Raw genomic sequence first — 23,040 nt, forward strand, 5'->3', positions numbered from 1 at the left:
AGTCTGGAAAACCGTCCAAAAGCATGGATATGAAAGAACATCTAAACAAAGAAATGAATTGTAAACCAAGTAATTACAGAAGGAATTTAAAAATATATTGAAACAAAAGAAAATGAAAATACAACAATCCAAATGTTTTTTGATGCAGCAAAGGCAGTCCTGAGGAAAACACATTGCAATCCAAGCCTATCTCAAGAAACAAGAAAAATCCCAACAAGAAAAAATATAAAATCTAACAGCACACCTAAAGGAAATAGAAGCAGAACATCAAAATATATCACAAAAACCCAACAGAAGAAGAGAAATAATAAAGATCAGGGCAGAAATAAACAATACACAATAAAAAAAAAAAACACAGTAAGAGCAGATCAAGGAAAGAGGTTTGGTTTTTTTGAAAAAAAAATTAAACAAAATTAATAAACCTCTAGCCAGGCTTCTCAAAAAGAAAAGAGGAGATGAACCAAATAGATAAAATCATGAAATGAAAATGGAATGATTACAACCAGTCCCTCAGAAATACAAGCAATTGTCAAGGAATACTATGAAAAATTATATGTCAACAAACTGGACAACTTGGAAGTAATGGACAAATTCCTAAACACCCACACACTACCAAAACTCAAACAGGCAGAAATAGAAAACTTGAACAGACCCATAACCAGTGAAGAAATTGAATCAGTTATCAAAAATCTCCCAACAAATGAGTCCAGGACCAGATGGCTTCTTTGGGGAATCCTACCAGACATTTGAAGGCAGAGATAACACCTAGCCTTCTCAAGCTGTTCCAAAAAATAGAAAGGAAGGAAAACTTCCAGACTCATTCTATGAAGCCAGCATTACTTTGATTCCCAAACCAGACGGAGACCCAGCAAAAAAAGAGAACAGCAGGCCAATATCCCTGATGAATATGGATGCAAGAATTCTCAATAAGATACTAGCAAATCGAACGCAAGAGCACATGAAAAGAATCATTCACCACGATCAAGTGGGATTCATTCCTGGACTGCAGGGCTAGTTCAACATTCACAAATCAATCAATGTGATACATCACATTAATACAAGAAAAGATAAGAACCATATGATCCTGTCAATAGATGCAGAAAAAGCATTTGACAAAATACAGCATCCTTTCTTGATTAAAACCCTCAAGAAAGTCGGGATAAGAGGAACATACTTCCACATCATAAAAACCATTTATAAAAAGCCCACAGCTAATATCCTCAATGGGGAAACACTGAGAGTATTCCCTCTGAGATCAGGAACATGCCAGGGATATTCACTCTCACCACTGTTGTTTCACATAGTGTTGGAAATCCTAGCATCAGCAATCAGACAACAAAAGGAAATCAAAGGCATCAAAATTGGCAAATTTGAAGTCAAACTTTCACTTTTTGCAGACTTTCACTTTTCATAAGTGGCTTTTATGATGTCTAGGTATGTTTCTTCGATACCGACTTTCTCGATGGTTTTTATTAAGAAAGGATGCTGAATTTTGTCAAATGCTTTTTCTGCATCTATTGACAGGATCATATGGTTCTTATCTTTTCTTGTATTAATGTGATGTATCACATTGATTGGTTTGTGAATGTTGAACTAGCCCTGCAGCCCAGGAATGAATCCCACTTGGTCATGGTGAATAATTCTTTTCATGTGCTCTTGCGTTCGATTTGCTAGTATCTTATTGAGAATTCTTGCATCCATATTCGTCAAGGATATTGGCCTGCTGTTCTCTTTTTTTGCTGGGTCTCCGTCTGGTTTGGGAATCAAAGTAATGCTGGCTTCATAGAATGAGTCTGGAAGTTTTCCTTCCCTTTCTATTTTTTGGAACAGCTTGAAAAGGATAGGTATTATCTCTGTTTTAAATGTCTTGGTAGAATTCCCCAGGGAAGCCATCTGGTCCTGGACTCTTATTTGTTGGGAGATTTTTGATAACTGATTCAATTTCTTCACTGGTTATGGGTCTGTTCAAAATTTCTATCTCTTCCTGTTTGAGTTTTGGAAGCGTGTGGGTGTTTAGGAATTTGTCCATTTCTTCCAGGTTGTCCAGTTTGTTGGCATATAATTTTTCATAGTATTCCCTGGCAATTGCTTGTATTTCTGAGGAACTGGTTGTAATCATTCCATTTTCATTCATGATTTTATCTATTTCAGTCATCTCCCTTTTCTTTTTGAGAAGCCTGGCTAGAGGTTCATCAATTTTGTTTATTTTTTCAAAAAACCAACGCTTGGTTTCATTGATCTGTTCTACTGTTTTTTGGATTCTGTATTATTTCTGCCCTGATCTTTATTATTTCTCTTCTTCTGCTAGGTTTGATGTGTCTTTGCTGCTCTGCTTGTATTTCCTAATACCTAAGTATGCTATTAGACTGTGTATTCCAGATTTTTCTTGTTTCTTGAGATAGGCCTGGATTGCAATGTATTTTCCTCTCAGGACTGCCTTTGCTGCATCCCAAAGCATTTGGATTGTTGTATTTTTATTTTCATTGGTTCCCATATATTTTTTAATTTCTTCTCTAATTGCCTGGTTGACCCATTAATTATTTAGTAGGGTGTTCCTTAACCTCCATGCTTTTGGAGGTTTTCCAGACTTTTTCCTGTGGTTGATTTCAAGCTTCATAGCATTATGGTCTGAAAGTATGCATGGTATGATCTCAATTCTTTTATACTTATGAAGGGCTATTTTGTGACCCAGTATGTGATCTATCTTGGAGAATGTTCCATGTGCACTCAAGAAAAAAGTATATTCTGTTGCTTTGGGATGCAGAGTTCTAAATATATCTGTCAAGTCCATCTGATCCAATGTATCATTCAGGGCCCTTGTTTCTTTATTGATCCTGTGTCTAGATGATCTATCCATTGTTGTAAGTGGAGTATTAAAGTCCCCTGCAATTACCACATTCTTATCAATAAGGTTGCTTATGTTTGTGATTGTTTTATAGATTTGTGGGCTCCCATATTCGACACATAGACATTTATAATTGCTAGCTCTTCCTGATGGATAGGCCCTGTAATTATTATAAAATATCCTTCTTCATCTCTTGTTACAGCCTTTAATTTAAAGTCTAGTTTGTCTGATATAAGTATGGCTACTCCAGCTTTCTTTTGGCTTCCAGTAGCATGATAGATGGTTCTCCATCCCCTCACTTTCTATCTGAAGGTGTCCTCAGATCTAAAATGAGTCTCTTGTAGACAGCAAATAGATGGGTCTTTTTTTTTTTAATCTATTCTGATACCCTATGTAGGTTTCATGCTTGTAGTGATGTCTCTGGTACTTTGTGGTCCTTGCAACATTTCACTCACAGAATCTCCCTTAGGATCTCTTGTAGGGCTGGTTTAGTGGTGATGAATTCCTGCAGTTTTTGTTTGGGAAAACCTTCATCTCTCCTTCTATTCTGAATGCCAGACTAGGATAAAGGATTGCTGGATAAAGGATTCTTGGCTGCATAATTTTTCTGTTCATCACATGGAAGATTTCCTGCCATTCCTTTCTGGCCTGCCAAGTGTCAGTAGATAGGTCTGCTACTACAGTTATGTGTCTATCTTTGTATGTTAGGACCCATTTATCCCTAGCTGCTTTCAGAATTCTCTTTATCTTTGTACTTTGCCAGTTTCATTATGATATGTCTTGTAGAAGATCGATTCATGTTACGTCTGAAGGGAGGTCTCTGTTCCTCTTGGATTTCACTGCCTTTTCCTTCCCCTGATCAGGGAAGCTCTCAGCTATGATTTGTTCAAGTACACCTTCAGCCCCTTTCTCTCTCTCTTCTTGTGGAATTCCTATGATACCGATATTGTTCTCTTTGATTGCATCACTTAGTTTTCTAATTCTCCCCTCGTACTCCTGGATTTTTTTATCTCTTTTTCTCAGCTTCCTCTTTTTTCATAATTTTATCTTCTAATTCACCTATTCTCTCCTCTGTCTCTTCAATCTGAGCTGTGGTCACCTCCGTTTTATTTTGCACCTTATTTACAGCATTTTTTAACTCCTCATGCCTGTTTCTTATTCTCTTGATCTCTGTAGCAATAGATTCTCTGCTGCCCTGTATTCTTTCTTCAAGCCCAGCTATTAATTTTATGACCATTATTTTAAATTCTTGTTCCATTATATTGCTTAAATCGGTTTTGATCAATTCGTTAGCTGTCGCTACTTCCTGGAGTTTCTTTCGAGGAGGATTCTTCCATTTCATCATTTTGGATAGTCCCTGGAGTGCCACAGAACTGCAGGGTACTTCCCCTGTGCTGTCTGGAGTAACTTGTGTTGGTGGGTGGGGCGCAGTCAGACCTGATGTTTGCCCCTAGTCCACCGCTGGGGCCACAGTCAGACTGGTGTGTACCTTATCTTCCCCTCTCCCAGGATAGGACTCACTGTGGCGTGGTGTGGCCCCTGTCTGGGCTACTTGCACACTGCCAGGCTTGTGGTGTAGCCTGGATGCGATCTGGTGTATTACCTGGGGTGGATCTGCAAGGTGCACAGGGGCGGGAGGGGCAGGCTCAGCTCGCTTTGCTGATGGTGGTCCCCTGCAGGAGGGGCCCTGTAGCACTGGGAGGGAGGCAGGCCCATCGGAGGGATGGATCCACAGAAGCACAACATTGGGTGTTTGTGCGGTGGAAGCAATTTTGGTGATGGGAACTGGTTCCCTTTGGGATTTTGACTGGGCGATGGGAGAGGGAGATGCTGCTGGCCAGCGCCTTTGTTCTCCCTCCAAGCTGACCTCTGTCTTCTGGGGCTCAACACCTCTCCCTCCCGGTGTCCACTCTCCCTCCCACTCTCCGAGCAGAGCTGTTGACTTATAACATTCCAGATAAGTCCTGCTGGCTGTCAGAACTCATGCAGTCCTGCCCCTCTGCTTTTGCAAGTCAGTCTTGGGGGCTCTGCCTTGCCGGGCCAGCTGCCCCTCCATCACCCCACCTCCTTCCCACCAATCCATGTAGTGCACGCCACCTCTCCACCCTTCCTACCCTCTTCCGTAGACCTCTTGTCTATGCTTGGCTCCAGAGAGTCCATTCTGCTAGCCTTCTGGAAGTTTTCTGGGTTATTTATTTAGGCAGATGTGGGTGGAATCTAAGTGATCAACAGGACGTGGTGAGCCCAGCATCCTCCTACGCTGCCATCTTAAAGCCCACACAGAAATCTTGGCAATTAGGTGTATATACATAGTTGGAATACATGCATATACTTGCTTGCACAGTCTATTAAACACATTTAGTTCACACATGTAAGATTTTAATACCATTCTCTAATACAAGGAGCCAGGGTTCTTTGAAGAACTTGTTGACACTAGGACTGAGACAGTAAATAAAAAGCCAGGATGATCTTGAAGTATCAGAAAATAAGGCAGAACCAAGGGGACAAAAATCCACAGAGATGCAAATATGTCAAAGGAAAATAAGAGTCAATGGATAATGTTTTCAATAGTCAAAGCAGGAAAGAACTGAGCAACCAAATACAGGAGTGTTGGACTATAACCAAAAGATTGAAATAACTATCCAGATATTTACACTGGTAAAAAGTAAATTATTAATTTTTTTATGAATGGGGTTAAATACCCCTCTCCTGTGCAGAAGAATTCCAAATAATTGATGTCAACACTCAGCTACCCATCAAGGAAATGGAGCTAACTCCCCTCTCCTAAAGTGTTGGTCTGCATATGTCTTCATCCTAAAGATACACTGTATGTACATGGGGAAAAAGTAACTTTACTGTGGGGAAACCTGACAAACACTATGATAACCAGGAGACCAAAGTTAACACTAGCTGTGGTAAGGGGTCTCCAGAACATGTTCCCTTGATAAAAAGTGATGAGAGAGCACATTACCTCCATGATTTGCTTCCTCAAACCCCCAAATCCCAATATAAATGAGGAAAACACCAAGAAAAGCCCAACTCAGGACTTTCTACAAATCTGACCAGTCCTCCTGAAAACTACCAAGGTCATTGAAAGGAGGCAAGTCTGACAAACTGTCAAAGCCAAAGCCTAAAGAGACATGACTAAATGTAACATGATGCCCTGCATGGGATACTGGATTTGGAAAAGGTAGAATGAAGTAAACCTGAATAAAATATGGATTTAGTTAAAAATAATGTATCAGGGTGCCTGGGTGATTCAGTAAGTTAAGTGTCCTCCTCCTGATTTCAGCTCAGATCATAATCTCACGGTTTGGAAGTCCCAGCCCCATGTCTGGCTCTGTGCTGACAGTGCAGAGCCTGCTAAGAATTCTCTCTCTCCTTCTCTGCCTCTCCCCCACTCACGCTTGTGCATGCTCGTTCTCTCTCTCTCCAAATAAACTTTAAAAAATAATGTATCAATATTTGTTCATTAACTGTGACAATTCTGAAGAAAAACAGAGAAGAGAAATTCCAAGTCAAGTAAGAGAAACCCGCTGCATCACACTGGAAACCTAAAGGAGTTGGGTGATTTCCTAGTAAAAATACACCTTAACTAAACAGCTCCTAAAATAAGGAAAATATAAAGAGGTTAACTAGCTGCCCAGGGATCTCTTTCCCTGATGCTTCTCCTCTCATTGCGCTGGTGTGTCCCTCTCCAGGGACAGGGAATAGACACGGACAGTGTTGTTCCTCAGCTCCACCAAGACTTTACCATACCTACTGTCTCCCCCAGCTATGTCCCACCCAGTGAGGACACCATGCAAGAAAGTCTCAGGGATTATGGATTCTGTGTCATAAATAAATAAATAAATAAATAAATAAATTCTTAAATAATTTTGAAATGGTAGAAGTAAATTAATGCTTCCAAGTGGCAAGTTTAAGAGTGGGTTTGGATCTGACAAGTCCAGGGGCTCACAGTCTCACAATGTGACCTGGATTCTCTCCACCCTCCATCTTGCTAAGTGCTTTTGAGGTGGCCCCATTCTTAGGCATAGTATCTCTCACTGCATCTGGGGCCTCCAACAACTCCAGGCTGAAACCCACTCAATGCAATTCTACTGGGGTTTCTCCTTCACCTAAGTTCCATGAAAAGTCATGGCTTTATATTTCTTTGGCCTGGCTTGGGTCACATTCTCATCCTTGGAACCATTAGAGCATCCTAAGGATGGAGTTGGCAAGACTTGGCTAGATCATACACTCATCTTAAAGGTAGGTAGAATGTGGGGTCTGTCCCCTGGAACTGTTGGGATGGGATGCAAATGAGATATATTTCCCAAAGGAAAGCTGAGGTGCTGGACTTGGGCATGAGAATAGATATCAGGTTGGGAAAGCAGCAGATTCCACATCACTGATGGCTGACCACACAGCTGTGGAATCTGAAACCCAAGGAAGGAAGGGGTTCACATCAGGTCAGGGGATGCAGCCCTCCATCCAGTACTCTTGGTGGCATGGCATCCCTCCATCCAGTACTCTTGCCATGATGGCAAGAAGCTATTTTTAATTTCTGAAACAGTAACTTTGCTGTTGGTGGTCAAGGCTTCTCCTGTCTTTGGCATCAGGTTCTCGAATCTTAGAGGCTGGGAGGCAAAGAAATCTCATTTATTTCCCTGGGAAAAGGAGCCCAGGAGAAACACCTGGCCTCTGGACACCCATTACTAAAGAACAAATTAATTCATGTTTCAGTCTCTTCTTTCTCCTTTACAAGAAGAGAGAGGAAAAGCTAATAATGAAAATATTACTCAACGAAACAGTATGAGGCTCAAGGATTATTCCATACCATAGAATCCACAGTTATCTGGTTTCTTAGACCACTACGTCTGGGCTTATGGCTCTCCAAGACCATGAAGTCTCAGTGAGAAACTTCCTATTTGGAGATGTAGTCACTCTAAAAGACTGACTTTTTTTAAATGTTTATTTTTAAGAGACAATACAAGCAGGGGAGGAGCAGAGAAAGACAGGGAGACATAGAATCTGAAGCAGGCTCCAGGCTCTGAGTTGTCAGCACAGAGCTCAACACAGGGCTCAAACCCACAAACTGTGAGATCATGACCTGAGCTGAAGTCAGATGATTAACCAACCGAGCTACCCAGGCACCCCAAAGATGCAGTCACTCTGTATATTTGATTCTTGACAAGCATAAATGCCAAAGGTTTATTACAACTGGAAGGCCACAGGATTAGAGGGCCACAGTATTCTGTATGATTGCCATGGCCAGGGTCAGATTTAATGTTTAGAGGGTTATGACTTCTCTTGGCAGGCTATAAGGCTATGAGAAAAGAAGCACCTATCTCAATCACAGATGTTGGGAATTGAAACATCCCAAGGGACTGTCTATACTTCCCAGGTAGCTGTTAAATTGCCCAGTGGTATGGTCAGCTAAGTAACTGGTCATGGGGCTTGACAGTACCCATGTTAGTCTGAGCTGGAGGACTATGGATACCTGCCAGCATAGTCAGAGGCCAAGGGCTGTACTGTCTAAAACCCTACTGTCTACTGCTGCCCATTAGAATGGGACAAAGGATCCAGCCAGTCCAAGAGGACTCCATCAATCCTCCAGATGACTGCGTATGGAGGTTAACAGGTTTATGCAACCAGCCCTGTATAAATCCACATTTGTCTGACTCTGCTTATGTGTCAAGGCTGTGCTGAAACCTCCTCTGCTGAGGCATAGTAGGGCCAAAACTACTCTCCCCTGGTGGCAGGGTGAGAAGTCTTAGGCCTTTGAAGAGAAGAAAAATTTCTCTATTTATTAAGGTCTTCCAGCTGGACTAAGTATTAAGCTGACATGAGACAGATTAGCAGGATAAAATATTCAAAGGTTTGTTATGTGCACCCAGATACAAAATAAAGAAATTTTCACTCAAAGAAATGGCCAAGCAAGGCAGTTTTTATACTTTTTGGCAGGGAAACAATAAATTGGTGAGGAATTTACAGAATAAGAAAACTTAACTTGTGAGCCTCAATTAATAAGGGACTCTAAACAGATTTTGGGATGCGGCAGTAAATTTGTAAAAAGTAACAAGGGTGGCTGGGAAGATGGTGGAGAAGGAAAATCCTGATTTCATCTCATCCTATGGACACACTGAGGTAACACCTACATCTGTGAAACTAACTCTGAAAACTACATGGAGACTGATGGAACATGCTTTCTACAGTTAATCCCAGAAAGGAGGTCACATCACAAAGAGTAGGAAGGGTAATAACATGGTTGGGAGCCAAACCATTAGCAAAAATATCCACATATGTGGCAGGGGTGGGGAGCAAAACAAGCACAAAGAAGCAAAAGGAGACCCCACACCAGCCACCCCAGGAATGGAGAACTTGCACTGGGAAGATGAGTCTCCATAACATTTGACTTTGAAAATGAGTGGGGCTTAGTTCTCAAATTTTTACAATCAATGTAGCTTAATTCCAAGTACTTTAAAAATCAGTGGGATTCACTCTTGGAGAACCAGAGGGCAACAGGAAACTGTGTCACCACCCTTAAAAAGCCAGCCTAACAAACAACTTGGCCTAGACAGACAAGTAGCAGTTTGAAAAGTCCCTGTGGTATATAAGATTTATTTACTAATCTCAGAACATGTACTGGAGGGGAAGAGATCTTAAGGAGACTTCTCCAAGAACAAAGGAGCTGGCTAGCACCATATCTCTTTCCCTCCTAGGCCTAGGTACTAGAACACTGGCAGGAATAAGCTGGAACCACTCTCCACATGTCTTGTTAGCACTGAGCACCCTGACCACATTCTCCTAAAGACTGGCCCCATCAAATCCCTTCCACTCATCAGGAATCCCTTTAATGTTTCTCCTTTCCCAACACACCCTTCACACAGCCCTGGCATGGAGCTGAGCCACTCCACAGTGACTATTGCCACCAAGAAGAAGGGAAGATAACCACACACACCAGAGGACACACAGTTCCAGCACTTGATCTTTAGAGCTGGCAGCAGAGAAATTATACCCTGCCAATTGATGCCAGCAGATGGACTGGGGTCCCTGCAACTACAGCACCAGGAGTCACACTACAGTCAGAGATGCAGTCTGACTGCTGACACCACCCATTGACAAGTCCAGGGCAGCTTGAGACAAGGCCTCTTAATAGCGAAAGAGAACATGTGTGGCTTGTTAACAAACCACATGTGTGGCTCTGGCCCAGCCTCCACACAAACACTTCTCGGCTGGACCCCTTCCAATGCACTAGGGCTCTGGATGTCCATATAGTCATGAAACCAAAATGTCGTGGCCCTTTTGACTCAACCTGTTCTGCAGTCACAAGGGCTGTTCCAGATTGGACATGTGCAAGCTGAAGATACTACCCTGAAATACTGAATTTTTATGTATCCCAAGAGGATCCTTCGATAAAAAAGATATATGGTGAAAATTGATACACAGAGGGCCAAAGTAATTCATTAAGGATGAAAACTGGATAATATTGAGAATGAACTGACTAGCATCATATATTAGCAAGCTCACTTGGTGGGGAACCAGAAGAACCTCTTGTCAGCTTTCACAACAGGAGTACTCCAAAGGATGCCATTTGAGAGCAAGAGACCGACATTCTACCTTCAAGGAAAAGAGTGAAACTTTGGCTTTTGCAGTGCTTCTGCCCATTGTTTCAGTAACAAGGGCAGCAGTGACTGAGATATGAGGAATGTACTTCCAAGTGAGGATCAAGAGATGGAAACGAGGAATTTGTGCACGATTTATTCAAAGGGCTTTTTGTGTGCTGCTCAGGTCATGGAGCATACTGCATATGCACAGACTAGTTGTTCTTCAAAATGAGGGTATGTCTTACAATTAGGGGTGGGATTCCATGTGGCTACCCATTCTCTTGATTACTGCAGCCTTCTAAGCACTGAGGGCTCAAGGACAGGAGGTCTAGCTGTCTTCTGGAATAGGAGACTCTTAGAGCCCTCCATTGGCTCGGGAAATGCCTGGAGACTTACCTTCAATCCTTGGACTAGGTTGTGTACCAGACCCCATGGATTTGGCGTGTACCTGAAACCTTGTTAGAAACACAGCAATGGGAAAGGATTACAAGGTGAGTGAAAGTTCTGCATTCAAATGGGCACGGGTCCAGTCAAGGAAGGAGATATCTATCTTCCTTTCCTCTTCCGCACACAGGAGGTGGGATCCTACCAAAATTCTGGCTTATCCCACACACAAGCATTCTCCTTGTGTACATTCACACACCCTAAGTTTGGGGATGGCCACAGAATTCTGAAATCAAATTGAGAAGGGCCCAATGCAATACGTATACCACCATCACAAGGACACTACCAGACTCCCAAGGAAAAAGATGAGGATGGTACTCTATGACATTGGCACTGAGCAGATTCCATGAAGATCCATTTTTTTTTTTTTTAATGTCTCATTGGTGGAAATGGAGACACACACTGACAGAGTTCATCACACATGAGATTTGGAGAGTGTTGAGAATGAAGTAGCCAACACAATCTGTCTTTTGTCCTAAGTCCATTTTTCCCCAGACTTCAACTGTGGGCCCTTCTTAGGGCCAGGGCCCAAGTTACGGTTACAGTTAGGTCCCAGGAGGTGACAAGTTTGGAACTCTAGCAGCACAGTGGTCTCCTTGGACGGCTTCAATTTTGCGTGAAGGTCAGGCTTAGTGTTTGGGTTTAAGAGCTGGCCATGCTGTTGGCCAATGTTGGTTTTGGCTTCAGAATCCCCGTAGTACAGCTGTATCCCTGCTTTGGAAATGGCACAGTGACTTTCCAAGTTCCATGCTGAATAATCCTGCCCCAGTTAGGGGCTCCAAATCTGTTCTGTTCTCAGACCTGGGAATTGGGCTTCCACAAGGAAAGGGCCTTGGCTAGCATGAGGGTTATGTCCCAGGAGATGTCAGCGGCTAAACCAACACCAGTACATTGACATCCCTGGAGGGCTGTGTTGAGGATGTCTGTTAGGGTGCAGAACAGATATAAGGTTTTGGTGCAGTGGATGCCTGATTGTGTGCTCCCCATTTAGATTTTGGCTTCAGATCCCATTCTGAGGCTCCATGCAGGCCCTGAAAATATCATGGTTAGGTCCTGGGTCCCTGTTAGGTCCTAGGATGTGACAGGTCTGAACCCAGGCAGCATATGGGCTACTGGAAAGCAGAGTTGAGGGCGCAGTTTTGGATGTGGGTCAGGCTTAGTCTTTGGATTCAAGGGCCGGCCTATAGGGGGGGAGCCGAGCTTAGGTTTGGTCTCAGGATCTTCTTTGTGCAGCTCCATTCCTGCTTTAGAAATAGCATGGCCACTTTCCAAGTTCCATGGTGAAGAATCCTGCATCAGTTATGGGCTGCAAATCCGTTCTGTTCTCAGACCTAAGAACTGGCCGCCCAAAGGGAACGAGCCTTGGCTAGGGGTTAGGGTTAGGTTCCAAGATATTTCAGGGGCTGAATGAACATTATTCCGATGACCTCCTTGGAAGGGTGAGTTGAGGGCGACTTTTAGGATGCAAGACAGGCATAGTGTTTGGTTGCAGTGGACCCCCGATTTTGTATCCCAGGTTTAGATTTGACACTAGGTCTCCTTCTTAACTTCCATTCAGGCCATGGAAATTTTATGGTAAACTCCTGAGTTTCTTGCTCAACAGTTTGATGCCTTGCATTGATCCTTAGTCTTTTTTTAAATCTCAGACCTAGGAGGTGGGCCCTGTTTGAGCCAGAGCCATGGCTAAGGTTAGTTTTAGCAACAAGGAAGTGCCAAGGACAGAACCACCCACAGTACAGTGATCTCAGTGGAGGGCTGAGTTGAGGGTGCATGGTCGGGTGTGAATCAGGCTTAGAGTTGGATTCAGAAGCAAGAAGATTGGGCGAGCCAGGGTTGGTTTAGGTCCTACAATCCCCTCCTGCAACTCCATCCCAGCCATGGAAATGTTATGGTGACATTCTGGCTTCTACCCTGAAAGAGTCCATATTGGCCATTGGCCCCAAATCCAATCTTTTCTCAGACCTCTATGGTAGGCCCCCTTAGGGCCAAAGGCCTGCCTACGGTTAGGGTTAGGTCCTGGGAAGTGCCAGATGCTAAGACTGCAGCCGTGCAGTGATCTCCCCAGAGGGTTGAGTTGAAGACGTGTGGTAGGGTGTGTTCCAGGCCTCACAGGCCTCCCCTTTGTGCAACTCCATCCCTCCTTGGAAATGTCATGACGATTTTTTGTTCCCTTGGGATTAACCTGCGCTGGTCATGGCCCCAAATGTGTTCTTCCTTCAGATATAAGGGGTGGGACCCCTGAGGAAAAAGTCTGGGGAGGGTTATGGTTACGTCTTTGGAGCTGCTGGGGCCTGAAATGACACCATTTAAGGGATCTCCCTGGAGGGATGAGTGTCAGGTACTGTTAGCATGTGGGATACCCTTAGCATTTGGTTCCAGGCTTGAGTTTTGTCACTGAATCCCCTTCTGCAACTCTCTTCTGACCCTGGAAATGTCATGGCCATCTCCTGTTTCCCTCGTTGCATAATTCGGTGCTGGTCATGGGACCCAAAGTGTTCTTTTATCTGCTTTAGTAGGTGGGCCCCTTTCGAGCTATTTTCCAATTATCAGAGAAACCACCACACACATACCACAGAAACACACTTCACATATACACTACCCACCCCAAGCTTACACCACATATACAGAAGACACATGCCACTTCCTTTGCACATATACTACATATACCACACACACTGCATATATAGATACAAACATGACACAATACACACCCCTACACCACACCTATTCTGAACACAGCCCACACTTTGTACAAACACATACATCACGTAACACAAGATTATCACACACAACCACATAATACATACACCACACAAATATCTTCCACAATTTACTACACATAATATACATATAACACACACACAATCCCAAACATGTAACACACAAACACACTCCACGTATATAGCACATACATACCACACACGCACCACACACATCACAATTATATTACACAAACTCCCATATGCCACACCACAAAACCATACATGCACCAATGACACAACGCATGTGCCATGCAGAAATCTACATTACACGTGGACACGAATACCACAATCACAACATATACACCATACTTACAGAACACATAAAGACACTTACAGCACCTATAAACCACTAACACCCCATACACACACCACACATGGCAAACAAATGCCATACACAGACACAAACCACATATACACAACACATACCATAAATGCAGAAAAGACAAATGTTCTCAACCACAACCATTCCAAACATATACCAAACACACCACTTATTTACCCCCTGGCTCATACCAAGACACCGCACACACCTTGTGATTAAATGTCTGAAACTACACTTTTCAAGTGTCTTTCACATTCATCTCATTGGAAGGTTGTTGAAACATTCTTTATTAGTGTGTATTGGGAGAGCTAATATGGCAGAAGTGTATCTCACCCCTGATATGAGATAGCTTGATAGCTAGCACATCATTCTAATACTCCAGAAATCAACCTGAAGACTGACGGAACAAAGTTCACAACTACATGGAGAGAAGAAGCCACCTCAACGAAGGTAGGAAGTGCAGAGAGGTGGTTTGGGGGAGAAACAGATAAAGGGTGCTGCAGAGGAGATATAGCCTGCATTGGGGAAAAGGGTGACAGAGAAAGGAGCACACAGGGGAACACACAAGGTGAGTATTTTCTCAAAGTCATGTGAAAATTTGATCATCACTCCTCAGGGAAATACATATCCAAACTGCAATGAGATACCACCTCACATCTGTTAGGACTAAAATTAACAACACAAGAAACAACAGGTGTTGACAAGGATGCGGAGAAAGGGAAACCCTCTGACACTGTTGGTGGGAATGCAAACTGGTACAATGACTCTGGAACACAGTAAGAAGTTTCTTAAACTGTTAAAAATAGGACTACCCTAGTGCGCCTGGGTGTCTCAGTTATGCCTCTGACTCTTGCTATCCACTCAAGTCAGGATCTCAGGGTCATGGGATTGAGCCCTCTTTGGGCCCTGCACTGACATTGTGGATCTTGCCTGAGAGTCTCTCTTCCTCTCTCTCTCTGCCCCTCCCCGCTTCTTTCTCAAATAAAAGAATTACTTTGAAAATCGCCCTTTAAAAAGAACTATCTTATTATCCAGCAATTGCACTTCTAGATATTTACCCAAAGGATACAAAAATAACAACTTGAAGAGATACAATGTTTTTAGCTGCATGATGAACAATAGCTAAAATGGAACAGATATAACAGATATAGATACAGATACAAATAGATATAAAGATTGAACTTTGTAATGTCCACTGGGTATTGTATGGAAGGGTGGAATTATTGAATTATACCCCTGAACTTAATATTACACTGTATATTAACTGGAATTTAAATAAAAACTTTTTTAAAAATTCTATATTAGCATAGATAAAGGTCCTGTGCTGAAGTGCCTAAAGAATCACTGTGTATCAAGTGACACTCTTTTTTTAAAAATATAATGTATTGTCAAACTGACTTCCATACAACACCCAGTGCTCATCCCAAGTGCCCTCCCCAATGCCCATCACCCATTTTGCCCCTCTCCCCCGCCCCCCATCAACCCTCAGTTTGTTCTCTGTATTTAAAAGTCTCTTATGGTTTGCCTCCCTCCCTCTCTGTAACTTTTTTCTCCTTCCTCTTCCCCTCCCCCATTGTCTTCTGTTAAGTTTCTCAAGATCCACATATGAATGAAAACACGGTATCTGTCTTTCTCTGACTGACTTATTTCACTTAGAATAATACCCTCCAGTTCCATCCATGCTGCTGCAAATGGCAATATTTCATTTTTTCCCATTGCCAAGTAGTATTCCATTGTTTATAGCAGCACTTTCAACAATAGCCAAATTATGGAAAGAGCCTAAATGCCCATCAACTGATGAATGGATAAAGAAGATGTCGTTCAAGTGACATTCTTGTCCCTCATAGACATATATAGTAACACTTTCCCCACAACATCTCTGTGTAAACACTTATGCTTTACTGCTGAAAAGTACCCTTTGTTCCCAAAGGGTTTTGAAAGCTTCTTGGGGATATGTAGTCAAAAGTATTCTTAAACCCATGTGTAGAAGTACTAGAAAATGGCCTAGCTTTAGGTGCCTAAAAGTACAGTTGATAATGCATTCTTTACACAGCATTAAGTGTATATATACTAGGAAATATTGTTTAAACCCTCTGTATTTGCACGAGGGAATGTCCATGTTCTTTGTTCCCAGAAAAAAAATGCTTTTCTTTTTCTTCTTTTTTAAAATTTTGTTTTAATGTTTATTTCTGAGACAGAGCATGAGCAGGGGAGGGGCAGAGAGAGAGGGAGACATGGAATCAGAAGCAGGCTCCAGGCTCTGAGCTGTCAGCACAGAGCCCGACACGGGGCTCGAACTCACAAACTGTGAGATCATGACCTGAGCCGAAGTTGGTCGCTCAGACAACGGAGCCACCCAGGTACCCCAAAAAATGCTTTTCTTAAAGCATTTGTGAATTACTTTCTCATAAATATCCAGTAAGAAGTTTACCTTCATCCATCTATATAAGAATTTTGGAAGGCACATATACTGAACTACCTGAAATAGCTTTATTCTAAATGAGGATTTCAAATTCCTTTTCATTACATATAAGTACAAGTGTTCTTAAACTTGTTTTTATGAATGCTACGGAAGGGACTTATATTTAACTGCCTAACTACAATGTGCTTAATACATCTTTAATTTGGTGTTTAATTTGCATCTAGTTGGGTATTTTGTTTAAAGTTTCTTTATTATCAAATAGCTATGCACTTAATTGCCACAAACACCATTGTGGCTGAGGCAATTTGAGTTAGCTTCTTAGATTCATCCAATAAGAAGTGTGCTTCAATCCTCTGAATAATCACTAGGGACTGTACAGGTGCTTTGCCTGAAACAGCCAGGCACTCAGTAAAATCTCTAATATTAAAAAAAATGAAATAACAAGTTTCTTTGTATAAACTCCTATGCTTAATGGCTTAAAACTACCCTGTTTCGAGACTGGTTAATGACTTTCAATACATGCAAATACACTCATTGGAACACTCTATACGAGAAAGAGGAAATGGCCAAGGGTTTAAGTGCTTAAAAGTACAGTGTTCTCTGTAAGGCTTTCACGTGGGATTTCACGTATATGTAGTTGGGCCATTTGTTTAAATACTCCATATTTGTGAGAGGCTGATGGCAGTGTGTTTAACTTCCTAAAAGTAAAGGCTGTATGTCAAGTGGCTTGCATAGGCCTCTTACACAGAAAAGAAGTGCTTAGAGTAAAGCCCTAGAGAATGGATATGGCCTTAACTCCTTGAATCTGCAGTGTACCTAAACTCAGTTAGCCTTTTTGCTCAATGTAGGATGAAGTTCTAACACCTGTGTATGCAAACTAAGGACTGGTCTGCTTAATTTTCTAAAACTACTTTGCTGAATGTGTCTTAGATGTATCTTTTCACATACATCTCACTGGAAGATTTATTGAAACCGTATATATTAGCAATATAAATGGCCATGTGCTTTACCTCCTAAACACATACTGTGCTTCAAGTGGCTGTCAATTCCCTCTTTAAAGTGTTTTTTTTTTTTCATTTTTTTATTATTTATTTAATTCCATTTAGTAAAAATACAGTGTTATATTAGTTTCAAGTGTATAATCAGAGTGATTCAACAATTCCATATATATCACCCAGTGCTTATCATGAGAAGTGCACTACTTACACCCCAAAACTATTTAACCCATCTCTCCATCCCTTACCTTCTGGGAACTATTAGTTTGTTCTCTACAGTTTAGAGTCTAATTCTGGGCTTGTCTCTTTCTTTCCCCTTCGTGTGTTGCTCATATATGTTTCACTTAGATTGCTGGCCCTGTTCTTTCATGGGGGATAAATTTGTCTTCTCACTTTCTCTATGTCTCCCTGTCTGTTTCTGTATACAATATATGTTAATAATACAGAAAGGCCATGTGCTTAACTTCCAGAAGCAATACTGGACCCGAAGCATATTTGAGTTGGCGTCTTCAATTTTTCCAGTAAGTACTGTGCTTAAGTAATTCTGAATAAGAAGTAGGAATGCCCTTGTGCTTAACTGCCTGAAAGATCTGTGTGTTCCATAGGGATTTCATTAACTTTTAGGTTCGTGTGGTAGCAAGTCCTCCTAAACTTCATATAAATAGAATGGAAGGACTTTATGCTTAACTGCCCCCAAGTACACTGTTTGTAAAGGGTCCGGAGGTTCCACTTAGACATTCGTACAAGAAGTACTTCTTCATCCTTCTGTGTAAGTTCTAGAGCATGGCGGTTAGCCTGAAATTGCAGTGTGCTTAAAGCAGATGTCAATTAGTGTTTCAGATGAATGTAGTAAGAAGTGTCCTTAACCTCTCTCTCTGTAAACTCTAGCAAGGGGCCTTGGGCTTAAGTGTCAGAAACTTCATTGTGCTTATAGCATCATTCCTGTAGCCCTCATACATATCATAGGATCTTTTGTTGAAGCACTGTCTATTAACAGTAGAAAATGACCATGTTCTTAACTGCCTAAAACTACCTGGTGCTTCAGATATTCTTCATGTAGTCTTTGGCATAAGTCTCATAAGAGCTTTCATTGAAACACCATGTTAGCAAATGGAATGGCCATGTACTTCTCTGCCTAACTATGCTGTGCTTCAAGCCTAGTTCAAAAAGATTTTTGGATACACACAGTCATAACTAGTCTGACTCTGGTGTAGAAGCTCTGGAAATGCTTTTTCTCTTACGTATCTAAAAGTACACTCGGGTTAATGCATCTTTCGTGTCACTTATAATGGACATCTTTTATAAACTTTTCTGTAAACCCTGTCTATTTAGCCTTAGGAAATGCTCTTGTTTTTAACTGAGGACAAAAGCTTGTGCTAAAAGCACTTTTGAGTTAGCTTCTTGGATTTATCCAGTAAGAAATGTGGTTCAATCTTGAAGCACTAGGGAATGCCCATGTTTCTTTAGCTACCTGAAATACCTGTGTTCTCAATGAGGCATCCAAATGCCTCCTAAATACAAATGGTCTTAAACTTACTTTGATCAGCAATAGGGAAGGGCCTTATGTTTAAGTGTCTAAAACTACACTGTATTTCATTCTTTATTAGCCTTCATAGGAGTCTTTTTGAAACACTATATGTTAGCCATAGACAATGGCCATGTATGTGCCTAAAAGTATACTGTTTTTCATGGCACTTGCATAGACCTCTTATTATTTAATAAAAAGTGCTCCTTAAATGTACCCCATAAGTATTAGAAAAATGCCGTCTGGTTTTTTTAAGTTTATTTATATTGAGAGAGAGAGAGAGAGACAGAGAGAGAGATTGAAAAGAGGGCAGGGGCAGAAAGACAAAATCTCAATCAGGCTACACTCCATCAACAGAGCCTGATGCCATCAACACAGAGCCAGATGTGGGGATCAAGTGCATGAACTGTGAGATGATGACCTGAATCAGGATCAACAGTTAGACTCTTTCTTTTTTGAAATCTTTATTTTTTGAGAGAGAGACAGCATGTGAGCAGGGGAGGAGCAGGGAGAGAGACAAAGAATGTGAAGCAGGCTCCAGGTTCTGAGCTGTCAGCACAGAGTCCAACACGGGGCTCGAACTCACAAACTGTGAGATCATGACCTGAGCCAAATTTGTACGCTCAACGCACTGAGCCACCCAGGCACCCTAACAGACTCTTAAACAACTGTGCCACCCAGGCACATGGGAAATACCTTGACTTAACTGCCTTGAACTATACTGGGCTTAAAATAGTTGTCAGTTAGTATTTTAGATGAATGTTGTAAAAACATTCTAACTCCCTCTGTAATAACCCTAGGAAAGAGTTTTTCCTTAACTCCCTGAAACTACACTGCACATTAAGCATCTCTCATGGAATGCCTGAGACATCCAGCTTTCTAGGAGAGCCCCTTCATTCTCAAAATTCTCCAATTCTCATCTCCTAAATAATGCTGCTCTTTTATATTTCTGTATTCACCACTCTGCTCAATTTTCCAACAAGTTTACCCCTAGGGCTCATTCAGAGTCGGGTTCTCCAAGGAATATCCTCTGTTTGGAAGTGGGTAGTCTGCTCAAGTCCTTGTAGAGGTAGGTGTTACACAGTACTCCCTTTTAATTCAGTTTCAGATTAATATGGACACCCAGAGGCCTAGGGCATGTGAATGTGCCCAGTGGAGAATGTTTGTGTGCAGAATGAGCCAGAGGTTTTGGAAGGGAGCTGGCCTCTTTTCCGGGGGTGTGGGAATGAAGTTAGACATCTTATTTCCAGATTTATTCCATTCCCATTGGAAATGTAGAACATTAGCCTTCTTTGGAGCCATTCGCTTCCCAACACTGTTTTTTTCCAATGAGGTCTTTGTTCACGTGTAGGAGCCATGGAGCTCTCACACATTCAGCCAGCACCCAGGAAGATGCTGGGAGTTCCCACTTTGGTCCTGTGGTGAGTGAGAGCTACCAGTGACAAATATAAAAAGGGAAGATGGCCTTGGTGCTTAGAAAGTTGTGCTCTGGAAGGTGAAGGAGAGCCTCATTCTCCTGGTTGATTTAGATGCCCTCATTTTGACTAGCAGACAGTTCACACATGCAGAGTATGCTCCAGGAGCTGGTGAGTGAAAGAAGAGTTCTTTCCAGGAAGGCAATACCAGGTCCTGGTTCTAGACACCTGAACAACTGCCAAGAGCACCCAACATCTACAGCTCAACCCACTGCTGTTTCTATCCACTGATGGGACAAGCGGGAAATACAGACAAAGGCAGGGATTTCAGGCTACTACCGCAAGAAGAGTACAGGTTTCTTGTGGACAGTCTTCCCAAAGGTAGCTTGTAGAGGGCTCCCTTTGCTTAAGCTCACAGGCTTTTCTTATTCTTGAGACAGACATAAAGCTAGAAAGCTAGTTCTTTCTCAACATTCTCCCATTAACATCTCTAGTGAAGAACTCTTGCCATCCATGGTTTCCCTTTGACACTGTTGTCTTTTTTGGGGAAAAAATGTTCTGCATGTAATCCATTCAGAGTCAGGGTCTCAGAGTAACATACTCTGCTTCTTCTTGGGAGTCTCCTTCCCTCTTCCTCCCTCTTGGGAGTCTGATGGTATAAGTTTTGCACTGGACGATTCTCAGTTTGGTTTCAGAACGATGTGGACATACAGAGGCCTAGGGCATTTGACAGTGCCCAATGGAGAATGTATGTAGGCTAAGTCAGAGGTTTGGGGAGGGAGTCAGCATCCTGCATGGGGTAAGAAGGGGAAAAGTATATATCTCCTTTCTGGATTTAGCCCATGCAAAATAGAAATGTAAAACATTGGCCCTCCATGGACTCCTTCCACTACTGTTGTTTTCCTATGTCACCATTCACATTCCAAAATCAAAGGGCTGTCATTTACACAGCCATGGTACGAGAATCAGATGCAACTTACCTATCAGTTCTTGAGCCTTTGAGGACTCAGTGTCTGATAGTCCAAAGGAAAGCACGCCCTCCTGGTACTTACGCTGGTACTAGCATAATCTTAGGAAAGGGAAGTCAGTTTGCTTCATCCTGTAGCTGATTATGAAACCTTCACCCTGAAGATCTGAAGGTATATGTATGCAAAGTATGCTATAGGAACTGTTCTGCACTACCAACCTCTTTAGTGCAGACCACACCAAAGCTACATACCAAAACGTGACCACCAGCAAAGAGCATATATCTGCTACTGCTATATCTCTGCTGTCCTTTTCTGCCGATGGGATGGCAGGAAACACATGCAAAGCCAGCACTTTCCCTATCTGCTTGAAGGAATAATAGAGGACTCATGACATCAGTACTTCATAGTAGCCTGGAGACAGTTACTTTTCTAAAACCCATAGGTGTTTCTAATTTCTGAGACAGTCAATTTGCTAAAAGATTGTGCTAGTCACTTTGTTGACAACAGTCTTCCATTCACATCTCTAATGAAGAACCATAGTCTGCCAACAATCACTTGAACCTCTTTGCTCTATTTTCAAAGGAATTTCTCCCTGTGGTTCATTCCGAATGAATCTCTCAGAGTAATTCCTCTGCTTTCAGTAGGAGAGTCTGGTGAGACCTTGTGACTGTAGAATGAATAGTTTCTGTAAAACGACCACCTCTTCACTTCATTTCAGAAGTGGACCAAATTAAGATGGACATCCAGAGGCCTGGGTCATTGGAAGATGCCCAGTAGAGGATGTTTCTATGTATGCTGGGTCAGAAGTTGCTGGAGAGAGTTGGCCTTCTTTATGGGCTGAGAGGAAATAAAGTGAGACATCTCCTTTTGGACTGATCCTATTACCATTTGAAATGTCGAGCTTTGGTTCTTCAGCTCACCGTATCCTACCCATGGCTTTGTTTCTAAATAAATTTTTTTTTACACACAGGAGCCATAGAACTTTCACTCACACAACTGGTGCTCTGAGGTAGGCCACGAACTCCCACCTTGATCCTGCGCTCAGTGAGAGCAATCTGTCTGCTAAACCAAAGGAATGATAGCCTTTAGTCCCTGAATGCATGGTGCTTGGCCTGCTCTAGTATAGAAAGTGAAGGAGAACCAGGTTTCCTCACTCACCTGGTTGACTAAGTAGCTTCCACCTAAGAGACAGATTGTTTGGACATGAGAAGTATGAACCAGGAGGGGTTCGGAACAGGAAAAGCCCTTTTCCAGTATCTGAGAGTAATTTCATCCTGTTTTAAGTTAGGAGTCTGGTATTGCCCATGTGATGGTGATATAGGTTTTGCAATTGGCCCTTCTGAATTTGGTTTCAGAACTGTGTGGCCATCCAAAATCCTAGGGCATTTGAAAGTGCCCAGGGAGAATGTTTGTGGGTAGGTTAAGTCAGAGGTCAGGGGAGGATCCCGCTTCCCCTGTGAGACAAGAGAAAGGAAAGATAGATATGTCCTTCCTAGATTTGACCCATGCCAATTTGAAATGCACAGCTATGACTCACCTCATAGTCTTTCCTATCCCATTTGCATTTCTACCTTGGTGTCAGTTCACACTCCAAGGCTATGGGGGCTGTCACATACACAACCAGGGTCCAAGGATTTGTGGAGATATTCCAGTCAGTTCTTGATCCAATGGAGGGCTCTCAGAGTCTGATATCCCAGAGGACAGCTGACCCTACTTTCCCTGACTGCTCATTACTCAGCAGAATACAGTTATC

Source organism: Panthera tigris (genome assembly GCF_018350195.1).
Source record: "Panthera tigris isolate Pti1 chromosome A3 unlocalized genomic scaffold, P.tigris_Pti1_mat1.1 chrA3_random_Un_scaffold_94, whole genome shotgun sequence".
NCBI classification, from domain to species: domain Eukaryota; kingdom Metazoa; phylum Chordata; class Mammalia; order Carnivora; family Felidae; genus Panthera; species Panthera tigris.